Source organism: Dasypus novemcinctus, chromosome 21 (genome assembly GCF_030445035.2).
Source record: "Dasypus novemcinctus isolate mDasNov1 chromosome 21, mDasNov1.1.hap2, whole genome shotgun sequence".
NCBI lineage: Eukaryota > Metazoa > Chordata > Mammalia > Cingulata > Dasypodidae > Dasypus > Dasypus novemcinctus.
The window spans coordinates 35,308,252-35,327,290 of NC_080693.1; the positions used below are offsets into that span (position 1 = coordinate 35,308,252).

Here is a 19,039-nt window from a genome sequence, read left to right on the forward strand (position 1 = left end):
TACATGGGAATCAGGTGCTCAACCACTGAGCTACATTTGCTCCCCTCCCTTAGGCTCCTTAAGCAAATTTAGGACTATTTTTTCAAAAGTCTTTGTTACGTTCCAGGTCTGGTCCTCCACAATGCTGGTTTCTAATGCTTTAATCCTCTTTGCCTGAGCATCCTGTTTCTTTGTATGTTTTGCAGCCTTTTATTGAAACCTAGACATTTTGATATTTTAATTTTTTATTGATGGAATTCAGACTCTGAGGCATCTGTTCTTTAAGTTTGTATCCAGCTAGTGTCATGACAGAGCTTTCTCTGAATGCCAGTAGGTAACAACAACACAACAAGAAAAAAAAAAGATAAAACACCTTTCTCAGTCTTTGCTGATTGATTTGTACATTACTTTCCCTCAAGGTTTATCCACACGTTTGTAGAGAATATCTCCAGGCCAAAGCATAGCTATCTCCCTGATTGTCTCTGCATATGCATCTTGTATGGGGCTTGAGTGTATGGATGGCCCTAGGAATTGCCGTGTTTACATTGTTCTGAATGCCCAAAGCCAAGAGAGTTTCTTCACTGTCCCTGGCACCGTACTGTACACCCTTTTTTTTTTTTTAAAGATTTATTTATTTAATTCCCCCCCCTCCCCCCCGGTTGTCTGTTCTCTGTGTCTATTTGCTGCGTCTTGTTTCTTTGTCCGCTTCTGTTGTCGTCAGCGGCACGTCAGTGGCACGGGTAATGTGGGCGGCGCCATTCCTGGGCAGGCTGCACTTTCTTTCATGCTGGGCGGCTCTCCTTGCGTGTGAGGCTCCCCTACGCGGGGGACACCCCTGCGTGGCACAGCACTCCTTGCGCGCATCAGCACTGCGCATGGGCCAGCTCCACACGGGTGAAGGAGGCCCGGGTTTGAACCGCGGACTTCCTATGTGGTAGACGGACGCCCTAACCACTGGGCCAAGTCCCTTTCCTGTACTGTACACCCTTTAGCCAGCAATCCCTTGCCCCAGGCAGCACAACTTAACTACTTTCTCACAGCTTTCTGTAGGAGAGCTCTGTGAACTGCCTTCTACATGCAGGGCAACTTCTGGGTCAGCAAGTCCCTTGGGCAGATTGGGCCAGACATACATGTTTCCAGTATGTGTACGAGGGTTACTCTGTTCCCTCCAGAATCAGGACCACGGATCTGCACTGGGAGTGCCAGCGGCTTTGCACCAAGCTAATGGGGGAAGGGCATGCCAGGGTTTCATGAGATTGTACAACATTTATTTTAAAGATTTATTTATTTATCAACAACCCTTCCCCCAACCCACCATTGTTTGCACTGCTGTGTGCTCCCTTTGTCTGCTTGTCTTCTCTTTAGGAGGCACCAGGAACCAAGCCTGGGACCTCCCATGTGGGAGAGAGGTGCTCAGTTGCTTGAGTCACCTCTGCTCCCTTCTTTTTTGTGTCTCGCATTGTGTTTCCTCTTTTGTCTCCTTGTTGCATCACCTTGTGTCAGCTTGCTGCGCCAGCCCATCATATCAGCTTGCTGTCTTGCTCATCTTCTCCAGGAGGTACCAGGAACTGAATCTGGGATTTCCCATGTGGTAGGCGAGAGCTTATTTGCTTGAGCCACATCTGCTTCCCTACTTTCAGATTTTTATTTTCATATTTATCTTCCTAGAGAAGCAATAATCTACATGTCCATAAGAATACATTTAATATTCTACTCATCACAGAGCTGGAAAAAAGTAGGAATAAAGTACAGATTCTACATACAAATACCATACTCTACATATGTACAAAAATTCAATATATATTTTGTAGACTGACTTATTATAATGCAGCAGGACACTGAATATTAGATTCAAAGCAAATTCATGCCAACTTCCATTGTGGGAAAGGGAATGACACTAGAGTTCTGAGAAATTATTTTTCCTAGTAAACACCAAGTTTTCCACTTCTGACTTAAAAATCTCGGGATCAAATATTTATGTAAAGGGAAAAATAAAAAATAAATGAAGAACAATTGCTTTAGAGATGCCACATAAAATAACACAGAAATCAAAGAACTATCCACATAGTTCTTCCTATAGTTCTTAATTTTTTCTTATTTTCAAATAATATCCACACAGTTCTATTTTTTTCTTTTAATGGTTCTTTTTTAAAATTTTCTCTCTCCGCCTCCCCCCTCCCCCTCCTCCCTCTCACCCCCCATTGTCTGCTCTCTATGTCCATTTGCTGTGTGTTCTTCTGTGTCCACTTGTATTTTTGTCAGTGGCACTGGGAATCTGTGTCTCTTTTTGTTGTGTCATCTTGCTGCATCAGTTCTCTGTGTGTGCGGTGCCACTCCTGGGCAGGCTGTGCTTTTTTTGTGTGGGGTGCCTCTCCTTCGGGGTGTACTCTTTGCGCGTGGGGCTCCCCTATGCGGGGGACATCCCTGCGTGGCACAGCACTCCTTGCGCGCATCAGCACTGCGCATGGGCCAGCTCATCACACAAGTCAGGAGGTCCTGGGTTTAAACCCTGGGCCTCCCATGTAATAGGCAAATGCTTTATAGTTGAGCCAAATATGCTTCCCCCTATCAGTTCTTGAAGTTGAGCAGGATGTGTGTGAGGGAGGCTGCACTTTTATAAAGCTGTTGTGTTGATTAAGGCTCAGTTGCACTGCTGCCATAGACTGCACTGAAACATTCCTGATATTTTTTAAGTTTTCAGTAGGTAAGAAATGAGTAAAACTAAAAAGATTTTCTGAAATGGGTAATGGGTAATAAGGTCTATAAACAGTCTAAAACAGCTTTAAAGTACTGCCAAAACAGTTTAAAAACATTATTTGTGAGAAGATGTGGCTCAAGTGGTTGAGTGCCTGCTTCCCACATGGGAGGTCCCAGGTTTGATCCCTGGTGCCTCCTAAAAACAAAAGCAAACAACAACCAAACAAACGAAAAAACCAACTTAGGGGAGCCAATGTGGCTCAGTGGTTGAGTTCCAGCTTCTCACATACGAGGTCCTGAGTTCAGTCTCTGGCTCTGGTACCTCAAAAAAAAAAATTAATTAGTTCAAATGAGCCTTTGTATAAGATTCCAAAAGTATCTGGTTGGATTTAAAGAGCACAGCAGGAATGATGGGGTCTTTGAAACATTAATATGTCTTTAAATCCATGCCTAAATATAGTTTTATTCAGATTAAGTAAATTTCAATATAATTATTGAAAATGAGCTACTACCTTCAGAAATATGTGAATAATTTAAGGAATTAAAACATTAAATTTATTGTATCAGGTCTTTTTTTTTTAAGATTTCTCTCCCCTTCCCCGCCTCCCTTTCCCCCCCGCCCCCGTTATCTACTCTGTGTCTGTTCGCTGCGTGTTCTTCTGTGTCCACTTGTATTCTTGTCAGCAGCACCTGGAATCTGTGTCTCATTTTGTTGCATCATCTTGCTGCGTCAGCTCTCCATGTGTGCCGCACCATTCCTGGGCAGGCTGCACTTTTTCGTGCTGGGCGGCTCTCCTTACAGGGCACACTCCTTGCGTGTGGGGCTCCCCTACGCAGGGGACACCCCTGTGTGGCAGGGCACTCCTTGCGTGCATCAGCACTGCACATGGGCCAGCTCATCACACGGGTCAGGAGGCCCTGGGTTTGAACCTTGGCCCTCCCATGTGTTAGGCGGATGCCCTATCCATTGGGCCAAATCTGCTTCCCTGTGTCAGGTCTTAAATCACATCCACCTACCTAAGCACACTTGTGGAATGAGGGTGTTGTTCTAAGTTCTGTCACAGAACCAACTGTGACTAAAATTACTAATGATACTTTCCCTTAGCGTTAGCAAGAAGTCTAGCAAAATCGAGCATTCTCTATCTACTCCAGTAAGGGATGAGTCTATAAAGAACTAGAGAAATAAATGTAGAGGACACTGCTTTGGGCAGATCTGCTTGAAAAATGCACATTGCTTGTGTTTAGAACCTCTTTCCAATTAGTATAATAGATTATGAGATGGGTCTAAGCCACACAGGCTGAAAAAATAACATTTTAGGAAGTAATTAAAGGATTAAAATATTGGTAGCAAGTGTTTTAAATATATGTCTTTCAGAAACAATTCTTTCCTTTCACTTAAATTTTTGTAGTATCCAGCAATTTCCTATGTCAAGCTATAGTCAAGTAGTTACAACTCTGAATAAGAAATTATTTTGGAGGGAAGAAATGTTTATCAGGACTGATAGAAACAGTACCTCTCACTTAAAATGCATGAAAGAGGTCTTCGTTACCTTCCGTTTAGTCAAGAAATAAGTAGGTTTGGAGAGAATCACTTTTTTTTTTTAAGATGAGAGAAATACCCATACTTCAGAGAACTGAAGTATACTTTCAGAGAACTGAAAACATCTACAGAATGAGTTTAAAAAGCTACTTTCAAAATTTACAAAGTCACAGACCTTAAAGGCATCCTTTAATTGGGTTAAAATAACATTGTAATACTCAAAATATCTTTCTGTCCCAAACTCATCCCTGAAAAGATCTAATAATTTAAATGGGGGATAAATTTCTTTTTCAAAACAAAACAAAATTTTAAAATGCCAATTGTTTTTTTAATTTAAAGATTTATTTATTTCTCTCCCCTCCCCCCCTGCCAGTTATCTGTTCTCATGTCTATTCGCTGGGTCTTCTTTCTTTGTCCGCTTCTGTTGTTGTCAGCAGCACAGGAATCTATATTTCTTTTTGTTGCGTCATCTTGCTGTGTCAGCTCTCCGTGTGGGCGGCGCCATTCTTAGGCAGGCTGCACTTTTGCGCTGGGTGGCTCTCCTTACGGGGCGCACTCCTTGCGCGTGGGGCTCCCCTACGCGGGGGACACCCCTGCATGGCACGGCACTCCTTGCGCGCATCAGCACTGCGCATGGGCCAGCTCCACACGGGTGAAGGAGGCCTGGGGTTTGAAACGCGGACCTCCCATGTGGTAGACAGACACCCTAACCACTGGGCCAAGTCCGCTTCCCCCAATTGTTTTTTTTACCAGTAAATTTCACTTTTAGCAGCAATTATCAAATAAAATGAAAATTTTCTAACAATAAGATTCCAAAACAGTAGAATATCTATGCCTATTGCTCCATTTCTTTAGAATGTAATTTGTCTAGAATTGGGCAAACTAAAAATCAACTGTATTAAAACAGTTTATTTTCTGTTCATTCCTCTTGGTGTCTTAGAAAAGCTAATATGGAAAGAATAAAAAGTCTTCACAGGTAGTAGATACAGATGAGTGATTTGGGGAGATGGTAACTTGAAAATCAGTCTTTGTTTGCATTAAAAATAGTTACTGCAGTGAATTATGGAATACCCTCAAACAAGGTACCAGTCCGTGAAGCGGTTGGTCAGGTTTCCTTTCCTTTTCCTTCTGGGAAAATGCCTTTTAAGAGTATTTGGTTTCTCTTCAGGTTAGATCATTGTTATTGTTTTGTTATTCAGTTTTTGTTTTTGTTTATTCCCCCCTTGTCAGCTCCCTGTGTGTTCTTCTGCGTCTGCTTGTATTCTCATTACGCGGCTCTGGGAACTGATCCTCGGGCCTTCCGGAGTGGGAGAGAGGCAATTACTATCGTGCCACCTCAGCTCCCCTGTTCTGCTACATCTTCTTATTTTCTCTCCTGTGTCTCTTGTTGCATCATCTTGCTGTTCCAGTTCTTTGCATTGGCCAACACACCTGCACAGGGCGGCATTCCATGCAGGGTGGCTCTCCTGTGCAGGGTGGCTCTCCTGTGCAGGGCCGCATTCCCACACGGGCTGGCACTCTGTGTGGGCCAGCTTGCCCTCACCAGGAGGCCCTGGGCATTGAACCCTGGCCCTCCTATATGGTAGATGGGAGCCCATTTGGTTGAGCCACATTCGTTTCCCTGTTATTCAGTTCTACTGTAAACTGTACACTTATTTTGATTGGAGTAAATTAAGTGTCAAAACCACTTGTTTTCTCTTTTTTTTTTTCCTTTTATAAATGTCATTTAGGAAATTTGCAAAATAGGCTACTTGAGAAATATTTAGGTGAAAACAGGGGTTCAGACTAGATGGATGCTACCTGAACTAGTTTTCAGCCCAGCCTATTAATCTTTTTTTTTTTTTAGATTTATTTATTTATTTATTTCTCTGTGTCTATTTGCTGCGTTGTCTTCTTTGTCCACTTCTGTTGTTGTCAGCGGCACGGGGATCTGTGTTTCTTTTTGTTGTGTCGTCTTGTTGTGTCAGCTCTCTGTGTGTGCAGCACCATTCCTGGGCAGGCTGCACTTTCTTTTTTTTTTTTTTTAAAGATTTATTTATTTATTTAATTCCCCCCCCTCCCCTGATTGTCTGTTTTCTGTGTCTTTTTGCTGCGTCTTGTATCTTTGTCCGCTTCTGTTGTCGTCAGCAGCACGGGAAGTGTGGGCGGCGCCATTCCTGGGCAGGCTGCTCTTTCTTTTCACCCTGGGCGGCTCTCCTTACGGGGCGCACTCCTTGCGCGTGGGGCTCCCCCACGCGGGGGACACCCTTGCGTGGCACGGCACTCCTTGCGCGCATCAGCACTGCGCATGGCCAGCTCCACACGGGTCAAGGAGGCCCGGGGTTTGAACCGCGGACCTCCCATATGGTAGACGGACGCCCTAACCACTGGGCCAAAGTCCGTTTCCCAGGCTGCACTTTCTTAAGCGCTGCAGCCTATTAATCTTTTTCTCCTTTTTCTGAGAGCTGATTATAAAAGAAAGACAGGATTAACATAAAAAATTTAGAAACACACACACAAAAAAGGTGTAGAAACTATAAAAAAGTAAATAGGGAAGTGGATGTCGCTCAGGCAACTGGGCTCCTACCTACCACACAGGAGGTCACTGGTTCAGTTTCTGGTGCCTCCTAAAGAAGACAGCGAGCTGGTGCAGTAGTCAGGTGTGACACAAGAGACACAAGAAGAGAAAACATAATGAGACACAACAAAACATAGAGCAAAGGTTCCTGGTACCTCCTAAAGAGAAGGCAAGATGGTGCAACAAGATGACACAACAAGAGACACAGGGAGGAAAAATATATTGAGAAACTTAACAAAGCAGGGAGCAGAGGTGGCTCAACTGATTAGACACCTCTCTTCCACATCAGAGGTCCCAGGTTTGGCTTCCAGTGCCTCCTAAAGAAACAAGAAAGACAAACAGAGCAAGTGAAAAACAACAAGGGGGTGAGGAGAAATTTTAAAAAATCTGTAATTCTTCCACTCAGTTAATTTGGCTGATCATAAAGTTTTCGTAATGGATGCTAGTGATGGTTGTGCAACATTGTGAACATAATTAACAGCACTGAATGATATATTCAAAAGCGGTTAAAAGGGGAAATTTTAGGTTGTATATATGGTACTAGAATAAAAATTTTAAAAAACCCCAACAATATAGGACTGTACAATACATGAACCCTGTTGTAAATGAGATGGACTATATTTATTTTTTTTAAGATTTACTTATTTTTCTGTCCCCCCACCCCCATTGTTTGCACTCACTGTCTACTCTCTCTATGTCCATTTGCTGGCTCTATGTGTCTGCTCATCTTCTCCAGGAGGCACTGGGAACTGAACCCTGGACCTCCCATGTGGTAGGCAGGAGTTCAATTGCTTGAGCCACATTTGCTTCCCTGGAATATATTTCATAGTACAATTATAAAAATGTTCTTTCATGAGTTTTAACAAATGTACTACACTAATGTAAGGTGCTAATAATAGGGTGGCATATGGGAAGTCTGTATTTTAGGCATAATTTTCTGTAAACCTACAACTTCTCTAATAAAAAAATCTATTAAATTACAAAATTACTTTCGTGTGATCTATTTATCTTTTTTAAAAAAGTCTAAAAATGATTTTAAAAATTACAAAATTACCTGTTTTTAATTTTTATAAAGATCAAATAAAACAAATAAAAATTAAAAAAATATTTCACTCCTCTCTACTTCTCAGAGGTAACCACTGTTGACAGATTGGTGTGTATATGTCCAGTCATTTTCTTGGATCTATAGACATATATATAATACTTATATGTGCTTAAAAATAGATGTGATCATTTTATGATACAATTGGAAACTTGCTGCTTTTAAGAACATTTTATTGAGATATAAAAACATTTGGGAAAAAATGTACACATTGTAAGAGTACAGCTCAATGAATTTTCCCAAATTGAACATACCTATGTAACTATCTCCCAGATCAATGAACAACATTACTAGTCCTCTTGAAGCCCCTATCAATTTTTTCATGACTATTGCAGCACAGAGAGTGGATAAGTACTTTGTTGGTAAGGGCAGAGTTATCTTGGGAATGAATGAAGAAAGTTATTAATGGTTTTAGTTTTGGTGGTTGTTAGAAGAACTTGAGCCATTTAAGTGATCCCTTGGACCACTCTTTTGCTCTAGTTTACTGGTTTAAATATTGAGAACTGTAATTGTGTATGCCTTCAGTTCACAATTAAAAAGGGAGAAGATACAAAGACAAATATAATATGAGCTCTGAGCTTACATTCTAATTAGGAAGACAAATTACATATTACAACAACAGAACAATTAAGTACTGAATTGTGTGGTAGTGATTCAGAAAAGGAATCATTGCTGACAGCAAGAAAGGTGCCACAATGCAGGTGGAATATGAGCTGGGCCTTGAAGAATGGATAGGCTGTAAATGGGATGGTTTGAACAGCTTAGTAAGTAAAGGCAAGAAGTTAGAAATCAACGATTCAGACATTATCAAGCAGTCCAGACTGACTAAAGTGGGGAGAATATGCTGAGGGAAGGGAGAGAGTAAATTTGGTAATGTAGGGTAGTGCCAGATTATGGAATTTAAATTCCAGAGCGTAGGAGCTTGGCTGAATGACATTTCAGTAGAGAGCCATCATAAGCATAGTGGATAGGAGTATTGGCCTTGGAGCCTGGAAGACTCAAGTACTAGTACTGACTTACTTTTCCATTTCCCAATTGTGTGACCTAGGGCAGATTGTTCAGCCTTTCTGGATTTGTTTCTTCATAAGTAAAAATGGAGAAAATATCTATTTCAAAGATTTATTATGATGGTAAAATAACAAATTTTTTGACACATGGCCTTGCATCTGGTAAATGTGCAATAAATTGAACTGTTTCTGCAGTTCTTAAAGAGAAGAGCTGCTCGATGAAAGCAGTGATATGAGCAATGAAGGAGACTAGCAAGAAATTTTAGGGGAAAGGATGTAGCTCAAGTGGTTGAGCACCTACTTCCCATACACAAGGGTCCTGGATTTGATCCCTGGTACCTCCTAAAAACAAAAACAAATGAAAAAACCAACTCTTATTGGGGAGCAGAATGTAGCTCAGTGGTTGAGTGCCTGCTTTCCATGTACAGGGTACTGGGTTCAATCTTTGGTACATCCTAAAAAAAGGGAAAAAAATTATAGTGACCCCCCAGAGACATAGTTGGGGAAGGATCATTGTTAGGTAGTGGTAATAACTTGGAAAGGGTAGCTTTGAATGGCATGAAAAGAACTCTTTCAGAAGGAAATGTTTTGGAGGACCCTCCCCCCCATTTTTCCTTTTTTGTGCGTGGTAACATATAAAACTTAATATTTGCCATTTTAACCATTTTTAATTGTACAATTCAGTGGTGTTAATCACATTTACGATGCTGTGCTACCATCACCACCATCTATTACCTAAACTTTTTCATCACCCCAAACAGAAACTGTAACCATTAAGCAATAACTGTCTACTCCCCTTCTCCTCAACCCCTAGTAACCTATAAGACTTTTTGTCTCTATGAATTTATGAATTTGCATATTCTACATATTTCATATAAGTGGAATCATACAGTATTTGTCCTTTCATGTCTGGCTTTAGGTACTTAGTATATGTTTTCAAAGTTGATCCATGTTGTAGCATGTTTCAGAACTTCATTCCTTTTTATGGCTGAATAATATTCCACTGCATGTATATATCACATTTTGTTTATTCCTTTGTGGATGGACATGAATTTTTTTTCAACACCCGTGATCTTTTTTTTAAAGTTACAATCCCTCTGGAGTTTTTTGGACTATAAAAATACTTTTAGCAAGATGAGTTTGACTTTTTAAATTTCAGTTAATGTATTAGACTCCCCCTATGAGTTCACTGTTTATATTTTAGAAAAAGGTATTAGAAGTTGTCTGAATTATCTAGTTGTAAAGCACTTATGTGATAATGGTAAGACTGGTATATATCTTTTTTGATGCCTTGGCAAATTAATTGGTTCATAAGTGATCTTGGAAGGATTTAATTTTTAGTTTCTATGTAATACTTAAATTGAAAAAAAAAAAAGGCCTTTATCAACAAAGCTGGAAACTTAAAGAAGGTATTGACACAGAAACTTCCCTCGGACCTTTTAGGTCAGTTATTTTACAAAGCAGCTTTTTGAAGTATTATTTAAATATTTTAATATAGAAAAGTGGAATTGCTAAATGATGTAAAGGAGAGTTATAACTGCCTTTGTGCTCTTGGGAATTTTTGTTTTAGGTCAGGGGAAGATAGGGAATGGCTGGACTTGTCTGCTAACTAATCTGGTAGACTTTTAGGGACATAATCTAAATTAATGAAAAATCTTCCCATTTTGTTCTTTTCATATAAAGCCTGAGACACCAATTAAGTTTCTCTATTAATTTGTTTAAGCCAGAGTCCTTTAATTCCATTAGAAAAATGAGCTGACTCTAAAATGGTCATATACAACTCCTTTTCCATTTTCCAGGAAGACTGAGCTTGTATATATGAAATGCTTCAAGCTCCATGTAAGAAGGGGTTATTTAAAGTAGTTTTATGGTTTAATTCACTTTTAAAAATTATAATAGGGATTGGGAACTAAGCCTGGTTGTAGACTGTGATGTAGCTACTTACCATCTTACAGGTGCAAAAGTTGTGTGGATATAAAGGACAATCTAGGTAACAGCTTGCCCATCCCAACCTACATTTTACTTGGTTTTCTTAAATGAACTCCATGCACTGCTCTTCCACTACGAGTAAGAAAATATCCTACAATCTTTAGCATATTCCATCCCAGCAGTGTTATGCCCTAAAGTTGGCATTGGTGATTGAAGTGTTGATACAACCTGCCAGTTATGCAGCGGCCTGCGGTTACTCGTTTTTCTCTAATGCTAGGTTTGAACAAGATTTAGGTGTTTGCTATCTAATTGTGCTGAAACCTAAGCGAATGTCTTTCTCGGGTTTAATTGGATGTAGGGGTCTTGTATCTGAACCAGGTTGTGTGTGTGTTTGTTTTTGCAGATGACTTGATGTATTCCCTCCTCCCTTAACCCGTCAACTTCCAGATACATACCTTTCCAATACGCCCTCCTTCCCTTAATTTCTGCGTCACGGGAAGCAGGATTTTCCGGTCAGGAGAATAGATGGGAATAGCGGATCTAATATGCAAACCTACATCCGTCCACGGTTATGAGGGAGTTCAATCGATTAGTTTGAAAAAAGGGCGAGGCAAAGAGAGGCTCGGGGAAGCATCTTTTTGCTGTCGGTGCTCCCGTGGCAACTGCTGTGGAAGTCTGAGGCACTCTAGGAGGTACCCACCACATTGGGGTCACTCTAAGTACCCTGGCGGAGAGAATGGTCGGGAGAGCGAGCAGGAGGGGCGCGGCATCACCTGGCCCAACTGCGGGATAAGGTCAGGAGAGTCGCGAGCAGCGCTAACAAAGAGGAGCAGCGGCGGGGTGGGAATTGGGGCCGGCGGGTAGCTGGCCTATCCCCGGCGGCTGACCTCCCGGTGGGCCTCCCCGGTTGGCTGCTTGACGAGTCGCTCTGCTGGCTCTCTGGTTTACCATTGGCTGTGCGTGCGGGAGGAGACTAGGGGAGAGCTGGGAAGGAGTTGAGGGGGCGGGGCTGGCTTCCGGCGGCGGAGGGCGCGAGAGGCTGACGGCGTGGGGAGGGGGTATAGGCGCTGGGCGGAGTGCTGAGCTCGGAGAGCCTGGCACTCGGAGCTGCTACCCCCTCCCCCCCCCCAAGTCCCCTAGAAACCCCTTTTCATCCATCCTCCCGGGGCGGGGCGAGGAGGGCTGAGCTGTCCCGGGCGGGCGGGGCGGAGCCCGGAGCCCCACCGAGCGAGCGCTGCGGTGTGAATCTAACCTCCTTTCCTGGGCTCAAGGTGTGTGAGTGCATTTTCTAACGCAACCCTGACTTCAGCCTATCTAACCTTGTAAGAAAAGGGGAAATGGAAGTAAGATCTCCGCATCCCACGAGTTTATTTTAATTTTCAGATTCTCTTACTCTTCAGCCTTCTTTCCCTTCCCTTCCCTTCTCACCCCTGCAGCCGGGTAAGGAGATTTAGGACTCTTTTTTTTTTTTTTTTAAACTGATGTGTTGATGTTGAAAAGAGGAGCCCTTTTTTGTGTGGCATCTGATGCAGTAAGCCGGGGAAAAAAAGGCAAGGTAGGAGTGAGGTTTTGGAATTGTACTACATCACCATGTCCATTAAGTGTGTCTTCACCATTTTTCATACTTCGACTGTCTTAATCAGCAACACCAATCTGAAAGGAGAGGAGGTGCTAGTAAAAAAAGAGCGCAGCCCCTATCAAATGGTGGTTAAAGGAAATCCTGGTAGTTGTTAGAGATTAACTCTGCTGAAGTCCCGGTACATTGGTTGCTATAGGCTTTGTGTAGTAGCCCAGCTCTGTTGGAGATACCCAACTAGAGCAGGCAAACTTAACCTTGCCATTACTGAAACTTAAAAAGTTTTATCTGTTACACCTTGAGTATATGCCTTATATTCATAGATTCTCAGAGGGATTCGTTTCTGTGCTCAAAACAAAGACCAAATTATAAAATCCAGATTAATTCTGTTAAATTTGTTTATTTTGCAAAGGTTTTTTTCCTCCCTACTTTATGAATTTGGGTAATTGTAACATTACATTTTAAATTATATTTGTCTCTGTTGAATTCCTTTGCTTCCACAACTTATGTATCCCTTCTTTCTGAAAGGACACGGATCTCATCTCCAGCCAAAACCAGGAATCTTTTGGTAGGTTTGAAATTGAATGCAAAATTATCAATTGAAGATGTAAGACCTAAAATTTATGATGTTAGAAACAAAGGATATATGTGCATATACATATATACACACAGAGGAGGCAGGCTTTGTTCATAGTAAATTTCCTTTAACTGTACATTTTCAGCCAAATGTGTTTGAAACAGTTTTAGCTTAATGTTGATTAGCAAAGAACTAGAATGCCAGAAGGGATGAAATTTAGTTTTTTTGACAGCATTTTGGTAAATATTAAAGTTATTCAGGGTTCTTGGAGAAATCCAAGTTTAGTTTTCAGAGACTTTTCTTTCTGGAATTAAGTTTGGAAGACAGAATTGATATGCTGGACTTCTCTTACAGTTTTATCTGGATTTGTGTTATTTCTTTGCATTGATTTATTGGATCCATAACCAGTTAGGAGCAATTTGGGTTGAAGGCAAGTACTGTGAAGAAAACAGGGTTGATGGGATAGGAAACCGTCTCAGTTGTGGAAACTTACTAGATATCAGGAAACTTCTTATACTTTTTATGTCAGGTAACCTTAGTATAGAATTGTGCAAAAAAGTTGTCGCACAGCAATCATATGTTGTATTTTGGGTTTTTTAGTTATTACCCATTATTATCCATTGTTCCTAAAGGTCCCTGGATCATGTTTAAATTGGGAGGGAAAGAGGATCCCCCCATGTTGTTATCTTATCTAACTTGTTAGTGAGGATGAACTGTTTAAAAAAAATTGGGATTGAAGTTTTCACAGTTAGGTAGTATATAAAACAAAATGCATTTTGATGTCTAAGATATAACAAGCTGGAGAAATGGCAAAAAAACAAACGAACCACACACACACAAAAACACTTGGAGGCCATATTAAAGCATTATTAATTTCAACTTGCTTCTACCACAAAACAAGTTGCCTTTCTAGGCTTCCTAGGTAAATTCTCTCTCTACCCGTGGATGAGCAGTTAATACAGTTTTATAAAGTTTTATTATACTTTGTTTACTTTTTGTTTGTTTGTTTGTTTTCTTGGCTCATTTGGGTAATCAGTGCTTCTCATATTGCAGTGATTTCCCCGAAGAGTTTTTCCCAGGAGACAAAAGACTATGTATAGAACTAATCATAGGTTTATGTACACTGATCTACAAACATCATTTAAGGAGGATGGAAACCCCCAAACTTGGTCTCTGCAGGGAAACAATATATGAAACGGTGACTTCCCATAATCTCTTAGGTTGAGGGAACATAGTGTTGCCTGGGTTAAAGTAGCTGATTTAATTTTCTTTAGCAATCTGTTTTTATCTGTCCTTATTTATGAGTCACAGTTTAGAATGTGTTAAGAAAAAGGGGCCTGGTGTTCTCTCTAAAGGGAGACTCAAGCCTAATCCTCCATTCACATGAGAAATATGAAGTGATCCCCTTGAGAAAGTGAAGGAAAAATTGGACCCTTGGTGTTGCTTGATTCTCATAATATCAGTTTGAGTGTTGTAAAGTTTGGAATTGGGAAAAACTTGCTCAAGGTGAGAAAATTTTAGAGGCAAAAAAGACCTGAGAATGCTGCTATCAACATGAGAAATTTATTTAGAGACAATGAAAGGATTCATATAAAGATGTCCTGATAACCATTTTTAGCTATTGGGTTTTGTCAGTCCGGTGTCAGAGACAGTATTTTTTGTGCTTTTAAGCATAACCCCCTTCTCCAGAGGTTGAATATCAGAAGCTGAATCTTTTGAGAAAGTTGTTTACTTGGAGTCTGAATCCAGAGGGTAGGGGACTTGGTGGAGTCTGTTATCTGTTTACAACACAGATAAGGATTGCTGGTGAATTACTGAACTTTTTGTGATGAATGGTTGCTAGGCAAATTGCATCTCAATTAGTTTAATCCTCAAGATGTAGTTTACAGGTCTACGGTTGGTGAGGGTCAAACCTGCCTTTCTGAGGATACTGCCCTTATCCAAGGATGTACATCCTTATCTTGGATGTGCGTGTATGTTGCTGAGTGGCTCAAAATAAAGAACTAGACTGATACATGGATCTCACTTCATCCAAGTAGGATAACTTAACTTTCGGTAATGTGGGCTAGCATTGTCATTAACTTCTCCTGGATCAAGGGTGGGTGGGGTTGCTCTCCAATATTAAGATACCACTGTTTGATTATCTTTGGTTTTGTAACTAGAAAGACAGTGAGCTAATACGTTCATTTTGGAAACAGGCCAGTGATATAACACTGCCCTTGGGCCAGGATAGATGGAAAAATAGAAGAGTGTAAACAATTGAGGGTATAAATAATGAATCTTCCAACTGAGCCCTGGGAGAATGAAGGAGATTATCCTCAGAGCTGTTCAGTCTGACTGTGAAAGGGGAAGAGCCCACTGAATTAATTAGCCAGACTGTGTTTGATGTTACACTTATGGGATTGTTAGAGCCATTCAAAACAAAGTTCCCTTTCAGATATCAACTTTTAACCTATCTTTTTTGTTTTGTTTTTTTTTAAACCAGACACTCAAATTGCTCATTTTTTTTAGAATTGAGACCTTTTGCTCCCTCCCAAACTTTGTAGAATAACAAACACTGGACAGTCCTTTTGTTGGCCAGATCTTTGAATTTTGCTTAGAGATTTTCATTATCTGTAAATATATAGGGTAATAGAATAAGAAAATACAAAGCCTGGGGTCTGTGTTAAAGGAATCCTTTGGTACCTTTAGTACACATATTTTGAAATTAAATGTGGAGTTGTAGGATATAATTATATATAACAATTTACAAAAGGTTAACCGAGTTTCTTCAGCCCAAGAACGATTCCCAGTATTAAGGAGATAAATATTGTTACTTTTGGATTAGGCAGCAGGTTTCACCTGGTTAATTAAATAAACATACTTTTATTGGTCTTAGCATGTCTCTGAGGTAGGGAAAACTCATGTCTTAAAGCAAGTAATGTAAAGAGTGATTTGGATTTGAAGCCAGACCCAGATTTGGTAGTGAAGCCAGACCTAGACAGGTAAAGTGCAAAGATATTCCCAAGGCCACATCACAGTAGTTTTTTTTAACTTACTCTAGTTTGTTGTGTTTTTTTTTGAGGTACGGGGTGGGGGTACAGGGATTGAACCTTGGTCCTCGTGTGTAGGAAACCGGCACTCAACCACTGAGCCACATAGGTTCCCCTGAGGTGGATTTTTCGTTTGTTTTGCTTGTTGTTGGTTGTTTTTGGTTTTTTGGTTTTTTGGTTTTTTAGGAGGCACAGGAAACCAAACCCAGAACCTCCCGTGTGGGAAGCAGGCACTCAACCGCTTAAGCCACATCGGCTGCCAATTTCCTCTACTTTTTAACTGGAATTTTCTAGCTGAACAAGCCAATTAGGGATTTGTTTTCTTTTTCTGGTCATTTAAGATACCAGCAGGCAATATATCCAAAAGCTTGGATTACATTTAAGTTTCTTAATCATCAAAAGTAGTATGTAGCTCAATACCAGACCCCTAAAAAAGTTCAACTTAGTTTATTGTCCTTGAGGTAGTTTCCCTGTTTTATTTAATTAATACTTTAAGACTTAACCATTGTTACCTGGTTGCATGGAGGTCTTATGAAGAAATTGAGATCTTCTAGTGTATCATAGATTAACCAGCTCTGATAATGAAAATGTCTTCTTTGTTGGCATCCTCTGGCCCCATAGGATATGCGAGTCATTCATCATTTACGAGAGAGCTGTAGTCAACCAAGCCAAAGAAGGACTGCTTCCAAAGCAAAGCCCTCTTCTAACACTGGACTGTATGTGCTAATCATCAGAGCTGTTGGCTGAAATGAAATCCATTTAGAATAGTCAGGTTGTGATTGAGGAAGTACTGTAAATAATCACTTCAATGCTGGGGATTTCCTTAAATGCTATTTGGTGGAAAAATGTTACCAGTTTCTTATATTTTTAAGTGAGAGAATAATTGAATATTAAGATTTAAATGGCAAAATTTCTATGACCAGTTGTTATTTCTTTGCATTCAGCTAAGTGGGTTTGAGCATCAGTTGCTGATCTGAGTGGAAATCAGATTTTATGCCACTTGCAGAAATGAAATGATTTAGACTATATTTCCATCACTTCAGAGGAAAAGCATAAGCATTATTAGTTCTAACTTAGATGTCTTCTTTCCTTCTAAAAGCTAAAGCATTTCTACTATGGGTATTTCATTTATTTTCCATTTTACTATGTAAAGGATAGGATTTAGTCTACATTAGAAGGAAAGGAGTATCAAGACCATGAGAAATTAAAGGCAACTCATTGCAGGTCATTTTTTCTGAGTTCCTGAATGGTGCCTTCTGCATTACCCAGCTATTCAGCTGTAAATGACTTTACTGTTGTGAAGATGTTAATTTTATAGCTGTGAAGGTACTGGTTTGTTACTTAATTTACTCTCTCAGAATCTTTTTCATTGAATAGAAAGTGGGACTGTGGATTAATGAATCCAAATCTTGGTTTGACCTACCCTTCCAGGTGTTACTGTGCGTTCAGTAAAGTACTTTACAAAGGATTTTAGTTGTTGGGCTTCATTCAATCCCTGTGAGGTATAGTGCAATTGGAGTGTGATATGCTGTTAGAACATTTTCCCAGAGAGAGAAAAGGAATCTCTTCTTTCAAGTAAAAGTCCTTTGCCTATTTGCATAGTCCATGGCAAAATTTTGTTGGAACAGAACCTTTCGGCAAGCTATGTTTTTGTTTTTGCCTCTTCTCCAAGCCGAACAAATGCCCCAACTGAAATATATCATTCTAATCTTTCATAGTATGTATTTGGGAGATTGTTCCTTAATGTACCCAGAAATAAAAGGCTGATGCTACCTCAAGTCAGCACACCAATTTTGTAGCTCTCTAAAATTCTGTTTCTACCACCTTTCCCTAATCTGTCCACATCTGTTCATCTCTCAGCTTCCAACATCTAGTTAGGAAAGTATCATTACTCAATCAAGAAAATGGTAGTTTTAGCCGTTTGATATAATTCATGAATTCCAAAAAGAAATATTGGCTTATGCTTGTAATCTGTTCTGTACCTGGGCATTGACTGAGTTAGATTAGGGCATTGAGTCCCCACCCAGTCCCCACCCACCAAGGGTCTGCGAAGAACAGAGTTGGGGGCTTTTAATGTTGGAGTTTTGATTTTGGAGTTTGATGCTGAAGACTTAAACTGGAGCCCTGGGAAGTCAGCACACAGAGGAAAGAGAAGCCAGCCCCAGGAAAGAAGGAACCTTAAAGCCAAAGTAAAGCAAGCCCCAGGAACATAGGAACCTAGGAAACCTTAAACCCTCGCAGACGTCAGCAGCCATCTTGCTCCAAATAGACTTTGGTGAGGGAAGCAACTTATGCTTTATGGCCTGGTATCTGTAAGTTCCTACCCCAGATAAATACCCTTTGTAAAAACCAACCAAGTTCTGGTATTTTGCATTAGCACCCCTTTGGCTGATTAATACTGTAGTCTTTATCAGTCAGAATTGCATCCAACAGTAGTCTTGGGTGTGTGCAGGTATGCGTTACTTTGTTGCATTACAGAAAAAAAGATTCAACTCTTTAAAACAAATTGATAAATTGCCGTTTTTTCCCCACAGTATTTAATAATCTTTATTAAAATGTTGAATTACCGTGAAATTGGGATAGAGTGTAAAGTTTAGCCAAAAGGGCAAGTAGCTTAATTATAGGAAATAGAACTTAGATATATATTGGTACTTATCTGGATGGAAAAGATATACTCACAATGGGGACCTTCTGAGATGTGTGCTACAACTGGTTTTACCATTTGTTTTAGTTTCCTTGATTGCTCAAGCAAATAGTATGCAATGGATTGGCTTTAACAATGGGAATTTACTGGCTCATGGTTTTGAGGCTAGGAAAAGTCCAAATAAAGGTGTTGTCAAAATGATGCTTTTCTTTCCCCCTTGAAGACTTGTGTTTTGGGTCTGGCTGCCTGTGATCTTTGATCCTTGGCTCCTCTGTCACATGTCAATGTATATGGTGGCCTCTTTTGGCCTTTCCCTTCTTTTACAGGTTCTGTTGATTTCCACCTTCTTATTGCTCTCTCTCTGGCTTTTGCTCTCTGCCTGAATTTCATTCTGTTTAT

The 19,039-nt window shown here is 40.4% G+C and overlaps 1 protein-coding gene and 1 long non-coding RNA gene across 5 annotated transcripts in view; one reads left to right on the plus strand and one right to left on the minus strand.

The window, feature by feature from the left end:
• The window catches only part of FAM222B (family with sequence similarity 222 member B), a 100,464-nt gene that overhangs the window by 29,459 nt on the left and 51,966 nt on the right, over positions 1-19,039 (plus strand). Inside the window, exons 1-2 of one of the 4 annotated variants that reach the window (XM_023585589.2) lie at positions 11,833-12,366; positions 12,916-12,955. The exons of 1 other annotated variant lie outside the window; for it this stretch is intronic. The gene's annotated coding sequence lies outside the window, so the exon portion shown is untranslated. Of the gene's footprint in view, positions 1-11,822; positions 12,367-12,915; positions 12,956-19,039 lie in introns of those variants that run through there. 2 more of the 4 variants (XM_058283156.1, XM_004449908.3) reach the window with 2 other exon arrangements.
• On the minus strand, positions 4,393-11,646 carry LOC131274844 (uncharacterized). Its single transcript, XR_009182166.2, has 2 exons — positions 11,267-11,646; positions 4,393-7,090 (listed from the first exon to the last, which is right to left on the minus strand). It is a non-coding gene; the product is annotated as an uncharacterized lncRNA (long non-coding RNA).